The 15380-nt window shown below is 41.7% G+C and overlaps 1 protein-coding gene across 8 annotated transcripts in view; it reads right to left on the bottom strand.

Moving 5' to 3' along the window:
* Nucleotides 1-15380, bottom strand: part of KCNN2 (potassium calcium-activated channel subfamily N member 2) — a 582895-nt gene that overhangs the window by 470229 nt on the left and 97286 nt on the right. The window lies entirely within an intron of this gene.

The following is a 15380-nucleotide window of genomic DNA, read 5'->3' as shown; positions in this document are numbered from 1 at the left end:
CAGTATACAAAGACTATTAAAAATCAATGATAAGGGGAAAAACTCCAAAATTTGAAAATGAGCAAAAGATATAAACAACTTGAAGATATACAGATGGAAAATAAACATATGAAGCTCTACATCACATGTCACTGCTAAGCCACTTCAGTCGTGTCTGACTGTGAGACCCCATAGACAGCGGCCCACCAGGCTCCCCATCCATGGGATTCTCCAGGCAAGAACACTGGAGCGGGTTGCTATTTCCTTCTCCAATACATGAAAGTGAAGTTGCTCAGTTGTGTCCGACTCTAAGCAAACCCATGGACTGCAGCCTACCAGGCTCCTCCATCCATGGGATTTTCCAGGCACGAATACTGCAGTGGGGTGCCATGTCACTCATTCAGTTCAGTTCAATTGCTCAGTCGTGTCCGACTCTTTGCGACCCCATGAATCGCAGCACGCCAGGCCTCCCTGTCCATCACCAACTCCTGGAGTTCACTCAGACTCACGTCCATCGAGTCAGTGATGCCATCCAGCCATCTCATCATCTGTTGTCCCCTTCTCCTCCTGCCCCCAATCCCTCCCAGCATCAGAGTCTTTTCCAATGAGTCAACTCTTCGCATGAGGTGGCCAAAGTACTGGAGTGTGAGCTTTAGTATCATTCCTTCCAAAGAAATCCCAGGGCTGATCTTCAGAATGGACTGGTTGGATTTCCTTGCAGTCCACGGGACTCTCAAGAGTCTTCTCCAATACCACAGTTCAAAAGCATCAATTCATTGGCGCTCAGCTCTCTTCACAGTCCAACTCTCACATCCATACATGACCATTGGAAAAACAATAGCCTTGACTAGATGGACCTTTGTTGGCAAAGCAATGTCTCTGCTTTTCAATATGCTATCTAGATTGGTCATAACTTTTCTTCCAAGGAGTAAGCGTCTTTTAATTTCATGGCTACAGTCACCATCTGCCGTGATTTTGGAGCCCCCCAAAAATAAAGTTTGACACTGTTTCCACTGTTTCCCCATCTAGTTCCCATGAAATGATGGGACCAGATGCCATGATCTTCATCTTCTGAATGTTGAGTTTTATGCCAACTTTTTCACTCTCCTCCTTCACATTCATCAAGAGGCTTTAGTTCCTCTTCACTTTCTTCCATAAGGGTGGTGTCATCTGCATATCTGAGGTTATTGATATTTCTCCCGGCAATCTTGATTCCAGCTTGTGCTTCTTCCAGCCCAGCGTTTCTCATGATGTACTCTGCATATAAGTTAAATAAGCAGGGTGAAAATATACAGCCTTGATGTACTCCTTTTCCTATTTGGAACCAGTCTGTTGTTCCATGTCCAGTTCTAACTGTTGCTTCCTGACCTGCATACAAATTTCTCAAGAGGCAGGTCAGGTGGTCTGGTATACCCATCTCTTTCAGAATTTTCCACAGTTTACTGTGATCCACACAGTCAAAAGTCTTGGCATAGTCAATAAAGCAGAAATAGATGTTTTTCTGGAACTCTCTTGCTTTTTTGATGATCCAGCGGATGTTGGCAATTTGGTCTCTGGTTCCTCTGCCTTTTCTAAAACCAGCTTGAACATCTGGAAGTTCACAGTTCACATATTGCTGAAGCCTGGCTTGGAGAATTTTGAGCACTATTTTACTAGCGTGTGAGATGAGTGCAATGGTGCAGTCGTTTGAGCATTCTTTGGCATTGCCTTTCTTTGGGATTGGAATGAAAACTGACCATTTTCAGTCCTGTGGCCCCTGCTCAGTTTTCCAAATTTGCTGGCATATTGAGTGCAGCACTTTCACAGCATCATCTTTCAGGATTTGAAATAGCTCAACTGGAATCCTATCACCTCCACTAGCTTTGTTTGTAGTGATGCTTTCTAAGGCCCACTTGACTTCACATTCCAGGATGTCTGGCTCTAGGTCAGTGATCACACCATCGTGATTATCAGGGTCATGAAGATCTTTTTTGTACAGTTCTTCTGTGTATTCTTGCCACCTCTTCTTAATATCTTCTGCTTCTGTTAGGTTCATACCATTTCTGTCCTTTATCGAGCTCATATTTGCATGAAATGTTCCCTTGGTATCTCTAATTTTCTTGAAGAGATCTCTAGTCTTTCCCATTCTGTTGTTTTCCTCTATTTCTTTGCATTGATCACTGAGGAAGGCGTTCTTATCTCTTCTTGCTATTCTTTGGAACTCTGCATTCAGATGCTTATATCTTTCCTTTTCTCCTTTGCTTTTAGCTTCTCTTCTTTTCACAGCTATTTGTAAGGCCTCCCCAGACAGCCATCTTGCTTTTTTTCATATCTTTTCCATGGGGATGGTCTTGATCCCTGTCTCCTGTACAATGTCACGAACCTCCGTCGATAGTTCATCAGGCACTCTATCTATCAGATCTATCCCTTAAATCTATTTCTCACTTCTACTGTATAATCATAAAGGATTGGATTTACGTCATACCTGAATGGTCTAGAGGTTTTCCCTACTTTCTTCAATTTAAGTCTGAATTTGGCAATAAGGAGTTCATGATCTGAGCCACAGTCAGCTCCTGGTCTTTTTTTTTGTTGACTGTATAGAGCGTCTCCATCTTTGGCTGCAAAAAACATAATCAGTCTGATTTTGGTGTTGACCATCTGGTGATGTCCATGTGTAGAGTCTTCGCTTGTGTTATTGGAAAAGGGTGTTTGCTATGACCAGTGCATTTTCTTGGCAAAACTCTATTAGTCTTTGCTCTGCTTCATTCCATATTCCAAGGCCAAATTTGCCTGTTACTCCAGGTGTTTCTTGACTTCCTACTTTTGCATTCCAGTCCCCTATAATGAAAAGGACATCTTTTTTGGGTGTTAGTTCTAAAAGGTCTTGTAGGTCTTCATAGAACCATTCAACTTCAGCTTCTTCAGTGTTACTGGTTGGGGCATAGGCTTGGATTACTGTGATATTGAATGGTTTGCCTTGGAAACGAACAGAGAATTCTGTCGTTTTTGAGATTGCATCCAAGTACTGCATTTCGAACTCTTTTGTTGACCATGATGGCTACTCCATTTCTTCTGAGGGATTCCTACCCGCAGTAGTAGATATAATGGTCATCTGAGTTAAATTCACCCATTCCAGTCCATTTTAGTTTGCTGATCACTAGAATGTCGACATTCACTCTTGCCATCTCTTGTTTGACCACTTCCAATTTGCCTTGATTCATGGACCTGACGTTTCAGGTTCCTATGCAATATTGCTCTTTACGCATTGGACCTTGCTTCTATCACCAGTCACATCCACAACTGGGTATTGTTTTTGCTTTGGCTCCATCCGTTTATTCTTTCTGGAGTTATTTGTCTACTGATCTCCAGGCATACTGGGCACCTACTGACCTTGGGAGTTCCTCTTGAAGTATCCTATCATTTTGCCTTTTCATACTGTTCATGGGGTTCTCAAGGCAAGAATACTAAAGTGGTTTGCCATTCCCTTCTCCAGTGGACCACATTCTTGCAAATCAAAGCAACAATGAAATGCCACTACATACCTCTAAGAATGGCTAAAATGAAAAATTGACAAAACAAGGATGTGGAGCAAAAATAATTCTCATTCATTGCTGGTGAGGATGCAAAATGAGAACCACTCTGAAAGACAGTTTTAATGTGTGTGTGTTTTCCCCAAAACGAAGCATAGTCTTATTACTTGATTCAACCCTCATGAACCTGTTTACAAAACTGATCTGAAAACATATGCACACAATAGCCTGCATATGAAGTGTGTGTGGCAGCTTTATTCACAATTGTCAAAAACAGGAAGCAGCCACGATATCCTTCAAAAGGTAAGAGGACAGACAGATTGGCAGATCCACACGATGGAGTATCAGTCAGCAATAAAAGGACACGAATTATCAAACCATAAAAAAACAAAGGAATCTTAAATGCATATGATTAAGAGAAAGAAGTCAGTCTGAAAAAGTGCTACAGACTCTATGATTGCAACATTCTGGGAAAAGCAAAACTATAGACACAAAAATGTAAAGGGTTGCCAGGGACTGGAGTGGAGAGAAAGGGATGAATCAGTGGACCACAAGGGATTTTTAGGGCTGTGAAACTATTCTGTGTGATACTGTTATGATGGATACAGGACATTACTCTTTTATCAAAACCCACAGAACTGTAGAAATCAAAGAGGGAACTGTAATGTAAACTATGTACTTTAATAATACTGTATCACTATTGTTTCAGCAATTATAACACAGATCCCACTCTCACGTTAATAACTGGGGGAACTGAACAAGAGAGAAAGGGGGTATATGGGAATGATCTGTACTTTCTGCTCAATTTTCTGTAAACCTAAAATTAGTCTAAAATAGTCTATGAATTCTTAAAACCCATTTTTAAAAATAGGTCAACAAGGAAATAAAGAAAATTAGAAAATATCTGAACTAAATGAAAATAAAAACATAAATTTCAAAACTTATGAGATTCAATTAAAGCATTGCTTAGAGAGAAACTTACAGCTCCAAACCCTTATACAATAAAGGAAAAAAGTGTCTAAAGTTAATTATGTAAGCTTCTCTCTCAAGAAGTCAAATGGCTAACTGAACACAAAGTAAGTAGAAAGGAGATATAATTAAGAAATGAGAAACATATCAAAAAAATGAAAAAATCAAATAAAAAGTTAATTTTCAAAAAAAAAATCCTCTCGATAATCAAAAATAAAAGACAAAACAGCACTTGAGCTCCTACAGAATCATACAAAAAAATAAGGGATTATATTGTAAATAATTTTATATTGACAAATTTATTAAAATAATAAATTCCATGGAAGACTCAAAAGAAATTATGATCTAAATAGTCCCCTGTCTAAAGAAATTGATTGTGTAAATAAAAATCTTCTCACAAACATACCCACAGGCCCAAAAGGCTTCACTAGTATATTCTATCAAAATATATATAAGATATTGCATAAATTCTTTCTGAAAACAGAAAACAAAATCTCTCAACTCTTTATATGGCTTGGATTCCTTTGGTAGCAAAATCAGAACATTACTGTGTGACTGGTCCTGCCCCTGCTAATTTCCACTCTGTCATTGCTTAATTTAGAAAAAGCTTAACTTGGTTCTGATTATAATTGATTTTTATTTTATCATGGCTAATGGTGCTATATTATACTTACTGCATCTCCATTACATTTCTGAATGACTAATTTTGGATTTGAAGTTTTTATGAGAATACATTTAAAATTCTGCTGGGGGGAAATGCAAAAAATTCTTAAATACACTTTTTCTCTTAATCATAAAGTAGAAATAAGCAACTTACCAGAGAGAGTCCTTGACCTCACCCAGAAACTTAGTGAGTGGGTGCCTCTGCAAAGGTTTTTACACAGGCAGTTAGGTGTTTGGTTATATTTGAAGCCGGGAGTAGTTACGGAAGTGTGATTATCAGATCAGATCAGATCAGCTGCTCAGTCGTGTCTGACCCTTTGCAACCCCATGAATCATAGCACGCCAGGCCTCCCTGTCCATCATCAACTCCTGGAGTTCACTCAGACTCACGTCCATTGAGTCAGTGATGCCATCCAGCTATCTCATCCTCTGTCGTCCCCTTCTCCTCTTGCCCCCAATCCTTCCCAGCATGAGAGTCTTTTCCAGTGAGTCAACTCTTCGCATGAGGTGGCCAAAGTACTGGAGTTTCAGCTTTAGCATCATTCCTTCCAAAGAAATCCCAGAGCTGATCTCCTTTAGAATGGACTGGTTGGATCTCCTTGCAGTCCCAGGGACTTTCAAGAGTCTTCTCCAACACCACACTTCAAAAGCATCAATTCTTCGGCGCTCAGCCTTCTTCACAGTCCAACTCTCACATCCATACATGACCACAGGAAAAACCATAGCCTTGACTAGACGGACCTTTGTTGGCAAAGTAATGTCTCTGCTTTTGAATATGCTATCTAGGTTGGTCATAACTTTCCTTCCAAGGAGTAAGCGTCTTTTAATTTCATGGCTGCAGTCATCATCTGTAGTGTGTGATTATACTCGGGCTATAAAAATCAAGTCCTAATCCAAACCTCACAATGCAAATGGGAACTTTCATGTAAATTTCTGATGCCAGACCATAAGACTGATAGACATATGCCAAAAAATATCATATCTTTTCTTGCTAATAATTCTGACAAATACCTCCTCTGCATGTGATATGAGCAGTTTCCCTGCTCACAGTGATGATAGAGAATGAGGCATCAAGTCCCAATTTCTGATTTGAAGTCCCAAACCCCTGGCAATAGAGCTAGACTCCACATTTTCTTGTCCACTCCTCAGCTACAACAGAAAGCAAGCCACTTTCTGAAGATTCCTCTAGGCCTCCTAGAAAAGATATATTCATCTTCATCTTTGAGCAGCCTGTGAGGCTCAAGTACCTTTTCTTTCATAAAATCTAATCCCCATGGGAACTGATCTCTTTCCATTTGCTTGTCAGAGAAAGCTGCATAATCGTCTGATGCCCAGCTCATCATGTGTCCTTATCAGGGTGAGGGGCATGGGGAAAGGAGCCCGGATGGGTTGTCCTTTCTTCCTAAACACTCCTGCTGCTGCTGCTAAGTCGCTTCAGTCGTGTCCGACTCTGTGCGACCCCAGAGATGGCAGCCCACCAGGCTCCCCCATCCCTGGGATTCTCCAGGCAAGAACACTGGAGTGGGTTGCCATTTCCTTCTCCAATGCATGCAAGTGAAGTCAAAGTGAAGTCACTCAGTCGTGTCTGACTCTTAGAGACCACATGGACTACAGCCTATCAGGCTCCTCTGTCCATGGGATTTTCCAGGCAAGAGTACTGGAGTGGGGTGCCATTGCCTTCTCCTGCTTTCTTACTATTCCCAGCCTCAAATATGCCCAACCCCCTAAGATCCTGTCTCCTGTCTTCCTAATGACTAGCTCAATCATAACCCCAATTAGGAACTGAATAAAGACCAAATACATGTTAATTCATGTATGCAAAGGAATATTAAGCCAAGAAAGAAAAGCTCTCCCAGCTCACATGTCACCAGGACAGAGGTGAATCAGCCCCCATTCTCAATTCACTGCATTGTGGGGCCCATGTGTTCCATATTCTTATTTACCTTAAATCATCGATGTGATTCTCAATTTGGATTTCCAATTTAAAGCAAGACCCTTAAGGTATTTTCCATTTTTTTTTAAAATCCCTTTTAATCACTTTTTAATACCCACCAGAAGCTTGAAATTGAAATGTTATGACTAGACTGCCCTCATTTTCCTTGTGCTACAGCCACACAATGAATGGTCTCCAGATCTGCACTCTAAGTGTACAGATCATTTTCCTCATATTCCTTTTCCTTACTGGAAGCAGCATTATTAAACCAACATCAGAGATGAAAGAACATGCCCAGAAAGAAAGGCTTGGGAATGTTTTAAAAATACATCGAAGACAAATACATCTGCCTCAGCAAATGATGTCTCTCCTGATCTCCACATCCGATCACAGAGTGGCTAGTGGGGAGGGCAGCAGGCCTCTTCCAGCCCTGCTCTGATCCTCAGTCACAGGGAGGCCTCCCGCTGGTTGGAGGAGAGTCGAGTTTCCCCATTTCACACCCCCTGCTTTATGTCTGGCAGCGCTTTATGGATGATGCCCCGACATGACGGCCCGCCTGCCCCGGTGCCAGGCGGGCCTGAGGCCTTCCAGAGAACACACGTGTGTCCTCCCGCCATGGTTACGGCCCCCCGCTTCTCCTCCATGGTTACAGCCCTCCACTTCTCCTCCACGGTTACGACTCCCTGCTTCTCCTCCACGGTTAGGGCTCCCCGCTTCTCCATCCTGAGCTTTCCACACAACAACCAGTCTCAGTGATCTTAGTGAAGATCAACGGGAAAAGGATGGTCCAAAGGGGCCACCTGTCACCTGAACAGAGAAGAACTTCGGGGCCTCGGAGTCCAGGGCGGGGCTGATCCTGGGATGTGAACACCCTTGCACATATAGTGTCTTGCATCCTACACACCCTGTTACCACTAAGGTGCAGCAGGACCCCCACAGCACAGGATCAAGTCTGGCAACTGTGGCTGTTAGCACCCCAGACCTCTCCCTGCTGAACCGAGCCTCACCCTAACGTGAGGTCTGAGTAATGCGGGGAATGGGGGGCAGTTCTGGGGTCCCCCATGTGGACAAAGTGTGCTCCATGGTGCCATCAGTGTCTGAACTAAGGCAGACCCCACACGTAGAGGTGTAAGTTCCCACAGAGCCCACCCCCCACCCAACTGCCTGCCACCCTGGCTGACTGGGGAAGACATTTAGGCTTCCAAACATCACCAGGAATGCCTAAGTTGTAGCTCCATCTCCAAAGCACTTCTCAAATGCAGCAGTCACTTAAACAGGATGACGCAAATTTTAAAGGGAAAATGGGCACCTGTCTCACAGTACAATCAAATTATTTCCTAGGGATAATTCAGCATACCCCAGATATTTTATTTATCATCTTGGTTAAGTTTTCTCCAGACCTACATTCCACTTTTGAAAGATCTTAAATCATGTGAGAAAAGCAAACCTGATGAGAATGGAATGGAAATAATCCCCAGATCTGGAATGAGAAGACTTCTGTTCCAGTCCCAGATCTGGCACTCATATATCACGGGACCTTGGGCCAGCGACAAAGCTCTCTGTGCAAGGATCCTCTTTTGTAAAATGAGAAGATGGAACAATCTTTAAGGTGCCGCCAGCTCTCAAATGCTATCTCCCCTGATTCTTATCCAATTATCCCTCCACCTTTGCCCTAATTATGAAACACCAGAGGTCCCAAAATGAGCTGGACTCACATTACAGTGTGGACCTCTCTGGGAGAGGCCAGCAGTGGCACCAGCAGAAGCGCTGCCCCTCTGGACACTGACCACCACGCCAGAGACACCAGCACCAAAGGAACCATGAGTCAGAGAGGAGGAGCACAGGTGAGTCATGGTGGTCAAGAGTATTATACCTCAAAGAACATTAGCAGTACCCACTGGGGACCCCTAGGACTAGTGAGGAGGAATTTAAGAAAGGGTGGAATGCCCGCACAGCAGGACCAGAGTGTAGTAGTTATCTATCGCTGCATAACAAATCATTCCCACCCGAGTCGCTGAAAACAGCTATTTGCCAAGCTCACGAGGTAGGCCTAGCGTGGCAGGATGCTCCTGCTGCGTGTCTCACATGGGCCCAATCGTGCACGCATTGGGAGCTAGGCGGCTCTACTTCTGCCGCCAGCTGTGCTCTGTGTCCTGTCTTCACCCACTGGGTGGTCTCTGTGTCTTGTCCTCACTCACTGGGTGGTCCAGGCGTCCTCACGTGCAGAGGCCTGCGCCATAAAGCACAAGCCCGATAGGCAAGCAGTTTCCAAGACTCTTCTTGAGGCTCATGTGCTAATGCCCTACTGGCTAAAGTCAGTCACACGGCCAACCCAGACTGAAAGGGGTTAAGGACAAGGACTCCACCTGTTGATAACAGGACTGCTAACATCACGTTCTATGTGTATAAGTGAAAAAGGATTTGGGGCCATTCACACAACCTACTGTGAAGAGAAATAGAGGTGTGTGCCTGGTAATGTGACCATGGCCTTCCCTTGTGGCTCAGCTGGTAAAGAATCCACCTGCAATGTGGGAGACCTGGGTTCGATCCCTGGGTTGGGAAGATCCCCTGGAGAAGGGAAAGGCTACCCACTCCAGTATTCTGGCCTGGAGAATTCCATGGACTCTCTATGGGGTCCATGGAGTCACAAAGAGTCGGACATGACTAAGCAACTTTATATATAATGTGACCTTATTTTTACTCCCAAATTCATATTGCCAAGTAAATAAGTGAAATTACCCTTGAATTTTACTCAACAGCACATTTTACAGTAAAATGTTAAATGAAATTTGTGAGCCTGTAGATCAAAGAGAAATTTGGAGAATTTTTTTTTTTTTTTTTTTTTTTTTTTTTGCAAATTGTCAGCCTAGCTTAACGTTTAGGACTCAGTCTAAAATTACATGTGGAAATGCAAATGTACAAAATTCCTCATGGATGGCTTGCTCCTGTATCTCATATTATCCTTGGCCTTCCAAAATCCAACCCTCTGAGCTCATGCCTTCAGGCAAGTCCCTCAATGACATCTTTAAGAAATTCATGAGTAATCACAGCTATTTAGAATTTTTAAATCTCTGAAGTACATGACTATGTAATATATACTACTTTTTCCAATCTCCAATCTGTGTTTGGCAATTAAACTGAGCATTACAGTACTTATTTAATGTATATTTCATACCAATTAAGTATGTACTAGATACTGTGCTAAGGGTTTAGATATAACAGAGACAGGAAGGAAGGCAGAGAAGAAATAAATTGGCCTTGTTGTATCTTGGGGTTCAGTAGGATGCAAACCAGTGAGTTTTACAATGCACAGTTGAAGAACTTCAATTTATTTTCAAATTTAAAGTGAATTTTGCATTTTAAACAACCTCCAATGGATCACTTTAAATTTTCATACAGTCTGGCTCTTCTGAAGTTTCAAAAGTGACTTTTCACTGTCAAATTGTCACCAAGTTCTTTTTAATTCTGACAGTGTCCTCAAGCTCCTTCTGAAGGTATTAATTTCTTTGGGCAGTTGAAAAAACTTCTGAGTCAATTTCGTCTTACATAGAACCAGTCTCCCACTTAGAGAATACTTCAAAGGAAGTTTGCTGGACTAGAGCACAGGACTAGAGCTGCATGGAGAGGGGCTGAGGACATGGGCCAGTGTCATTGCCCCCAATACTTCTCTTTAAAAACCCACAAAGCCTGGTTCTCAACAAATTTAAAACAAGCAAAGTCCACTTCTGGCCCCTGATCTATTTATACTTTCAAATCTTCTTCTTGATGTTTTCCTCTCTATCTTAACTGTATAAACCATAGAGATTTTTGTCACTATTTTAACTATAACTTATTTGTCTCCTTGTGGAAGTTTTCATTTTTAATAGGCTACCTTAAAGATCCTCCCTTTCCTTCTCTCTCTCTCATATACCACAGCCTTTAAAATTCAAGAGAGATTAACTCTGTTGATGAAATTTTAGATAATACAGAAAGAGATGCCTGGTCTCAAGACAGGTCCCATCACTCAGAAGCCCAGAGCATATCAGTTTTACCTAGCTTTGCTAATCAGTTTAAAGTTCCTACATTTTCCAAGGAAGACATAAAGACAGCCAACAGGTACATGAAAAGATGCTCAACATCACTAACCATCAGGGAAATGCAAATCAAAATCATGATAACATATCACCTCACACCTGCCAGAATGGCTCATATCAAAAAGACAACAAATAGTAAGTACTGGTGAGGATATGGAGAAAAGGGAATCCTGTGTACTGTTGGTGGAAAACTAAGTTGATGCAACCTCTATGGAAAATAGCGTAGATGTTCCCCCAAAAGTTAAAAACATAACTGCTATATGATACAGCCGTTCCACTTCTGGATATGTATCAGGAGGAGTGACGACACTTCTGTGAGAAGACACGGGCAGCCCCGTGCTCACTGCAGCATTGTGTGCAATAGGTTAGAAAAAGCACAACCTAAGTGTCCGTCAATGGATGAATGGATAGGGGAAACGTACCTGGAATATTATTCAGCCACAAGAAAGAAAGAAATCTTGCCATTTGTGCCAACACTAATGGACTTTCAGGGCATTACGCTCAGTGAAGTAGGTCAGAGAAAGGCAAACAGGATATGATCTCACTTATATAAAATCTAAAAAAAAAGTTAAAAACAAACACCAAATCCACAGAAGCAAGAACAGATTGGTGGCTTCAGTGGCAGGAGGTGTGGTGGGTGAAACAGATGAAGGGCATATAAGGCACAAACTTCCCGTTAAAAAATAAATAAGTCATGGCATACAATGTACAGCAGGATGACTAAAGTTAGTAATGCTGGATACTTGAAGTTGATAAGAGAGTGAAAGTTTTTATTTATCACAAGAAAAAAACCATCACTGTGAGGTGACCCATGTTAATTAGACTTACCAGGGCGATCATTTCGCTATATGTAAACAAATATCAAATCATTATGCTGTACACCTGAAACCAACATAATGTTCTATGCCAATTAAAGCTCAATAAAAATTCCTTCCTTAGATCCCCACAGAAAACTGAGGAAAAATCACTTAAGAAATTGTTTTAAATACATAATTTTTCCTCGAAGAACAATATATGGACAGTAAGCAGAAATCCTAATACAATCCAGGCAAAATTCTGAAAGTTGATGGTATTATCCTGAAAATGCCATCCTGAGAAACTTGAAAGAAAAACAATTCCTTCCTACCACCACAATGTGTTCAAATGAAATCCTACATTATACTGTACAAAGGGAAGAACTCATTTGTCTGATTTAGTGACTGTTTACTGAGGCAAGTATTAATTGCAGCTTATTTTCCATCACTGAAGTGAATACTCAATAATGTTTTCCTTTTATCCTGAAATAGCTTTATCTGTATATACTAGTTATAAAGATCCTGGTACTAGTTATCAAGATCCTAGTTATAAAAAGTTATTGAACATCTACCGTGGGTCAGGCACAGTGCCAGAAAATAGCAACACAATGCTGAAAAGACCTGAGCTCAAGGGATCTCAAAGGCAAATACAAGGAGTGAAGAGTCTTACACATGTTGCTCAGCTGCTGCTGCTGCTAAGTCACTTCAGTTGTATCCAACTCTATGCGACCCCCAGGACTGCAGCCCACCAGGCTCCTCCGTCCATGGGATTTTCCAGGCAAGAGTACTGGAGTGGGGTGCCATTGGCTTCTCTGGCTGTTCAGCTGACACATGTCTATTTTCTACAGGAGAGACAGTGGTGATGGGCAGAAGCTTTAGATTTGAGTGTTATCAGCTTTGTGGGACTGGAAATGGTAAGGCTTTTTTGAATCCACATTGAATCAGGTCTTCAGCAGAGAGAATGATGTACTCCTCAGACTAAACCTCTGGGACACAACTGATGAGACTATTCCAGTAAGGTCATTTTGATTTCCTATTTGTAAAATTGTATATTGGAGGGCCAATGCATATAAACTATAACAAAAGTTGCCTCCTTCTCATGAGTGACCAGAGAAAAATTACTGTGACTGAGCAATGGTCACCATGCATCATCTGCATATAAGATCACAGGTAGAGGATTCAAATTGCTCTAATGATCTGAAAATAGACATTATTAGCAGCATGTAATTTATCTAAAAATGTTTATATACCTCTTATTTTTAAGCACTGTTTTAAATACTTTGAAAATACCAATTTATTTGTCTTTGCTGCTACCTAATCTATCAATACCTCCATGACACAGATGAGTAAACTGAGAAGTTAACGGTTCAAGTTCCAGGAGCCAGGCAATGAGAGACTCAGGACTGGAACCCATGCACTTGGGCTCCAAAGTCCATGTGCTTCATGAAGACATCATCCCATCTCACAGACTATCACTTATGGGTGTGAATATATTAAGGAGAACCTGGGCCACCGGTGTGCTGGTGCCTCTCAGAGAAGAGGCTGGGACGCCAACAGAAGAGCAACAGTGACGTTAACATCACCACCTACTCGGAGATCTGCATACCCACCACCATGGAAACTTTTTTTTTTTTTTTTTTGCAAATGCAATACATATACTCTGTCTGGGGCTGGTGCACTGGGACGACCCAGAGGGATGGAATGGGGAGGGAGGAGGGAGGAGGGTTCAGGATGGGGAACACATGTATACCTGTGGCGGATTCATTTTGATATTTGGCAAAACTAATACAGTTATGTAAACTTTAAAAATAAAATAAAATTTAAAAAAAATTTTTAGGTGCTAAATCAATGAACTTTTTTTTTCTTTTTTTTTTACTGTGGCAGAAGTGCATTTTGACTTAACCCCTATTTCAGTCTCCTAGAGGTCAGAGAACCAAAAATCATTTCTTGCAATCTCCTGCAATCGTGATACAAGCATGTGACCTAAGTTTTTTCAGACAAACTTCATAAAATTTCACTGTGGGAATGAACAATGTTATTTTGCTTTTTCAGCTCAGAGTAGGAGTTTAGATTTCCTGACAAGATTGAGGGTGGTGAAGATACTTCTGGGGCAGTTGTAATGGAACAATGGTGCTTCTGCCAAATAGTATTTCTTGGTGGTCTGGGGTATGTCTCTTGTCTGTGTGCTTCTTAGTACCAGTAACCCTGCATTATTATCCCCCAGGCTGATTCTCCTGGCCTTCTAGAAACACTGGGAGCTACCTGACATGCTTTAATAAAAATTATTCCTGCTTAAACAAGTTAGAGTAGATACTATTGTTTGTAACCAATTATCTTTTCCAATTTTTAAAATTTATTTTTAAATAAGGATAATTGCTTTACACTATTGTATTGGTTTCTGCCAAACATCAACATGAAATCAGCCATAGGTATACCTATGTGCCCTATACCTATGTGAACCTCCCTCCCACCTCTCTCCCCATCCCACCCCTCTAGGTTGTTACAGAGCCCTGGTTTAAGTTCCCTGAGTCATACAGCAAAGTCCCATTGGCTATCTACTTTACATACGATAATGTATGTTTCCATGTTACTCTCTCCATACATAATATGTATAATACACACATGCTATAAGACATGTATCTGGCTAGTGAATCAAAATTTATGATTTCAAAAAAGAAATCATTACTTTACACGAAGTTAATGTTAAAAGAAGTAGTTAAGAAAACTATTTAGGACAGGTGGTGATGCACATGGATTTAAGTCGTACTAATTGAGTTCCACAGAGAAGGCAATGGCACCCCACTCCAGTACTCTTGCCTGGAAAATCCCATGGGTGGAGGAGCCTGGTAGGCTGCAGTCCATGGGGTCGCTAAGAGTCAGATACAACTGAGCTACTTCACTTTCACTTTTCACTTTCATGTATTGGAGAAGGAAATGGCAATCCACTCCAGTGTTCTTGCCTGGAGAATCCCAGAGACGGGGGGCCCGGGTGGGCTGCCATCTATGGGGTTGCACAGAGTCGGATACGACTGAAGCGACTTAGCAGCAGCAGCAGCAACTGAGTTCCAAACCTGGGTCTACCCTTGACGGAGTCTTTGAACTTGGAAAATCTCATTAACTTCTGCATGAATGACTAGAATCTAGAAAAGGGCATTAATTCTTCACACTTCTCAGAAATAAAAAGTATAATTTCCTCAATCCTACATGCAAATACACTAACATTTAGAGAGGTCTGGTGCCCTGCCCAATGTCACACACTAGTAACCATGAACCTCAGTCTATCTCACTCAGGGACACATGCGTGTAGCATCACACTCGGCTGTAGTTATAGCTGACAAATAAAACTAACGAATTACCACCAGAGCTCACAGCTTTGTCTCCATGAGTTTGATTAGTCAGCACCAGTTCTCAGGATACTGTCCATTGCTGAAGACACTGGCAAAATACCAGTTTCAGGACG

Source organism: Bubalus kerabau, chromosome 10 (genome assembly GCF_029407905.1).
Source record: "Bubalus kerabau isolate K-KA32 ecotype Philippines breed swamp buffalo chromosome 10, PCC_UOA_SB_1v2, whole genome shotgun sequence".
Classification (NCBI taxonomy): Eukaryota; Metazoa; Chordata; class Mammalia; order Artiodactyla; family Bovidae; genus Bubalus; species Bubalus kerabau.
Note: the sequence above shows the minus strand (reverse complement) of the source record. Positions and strands in the feature narration are given on the sequence as shown.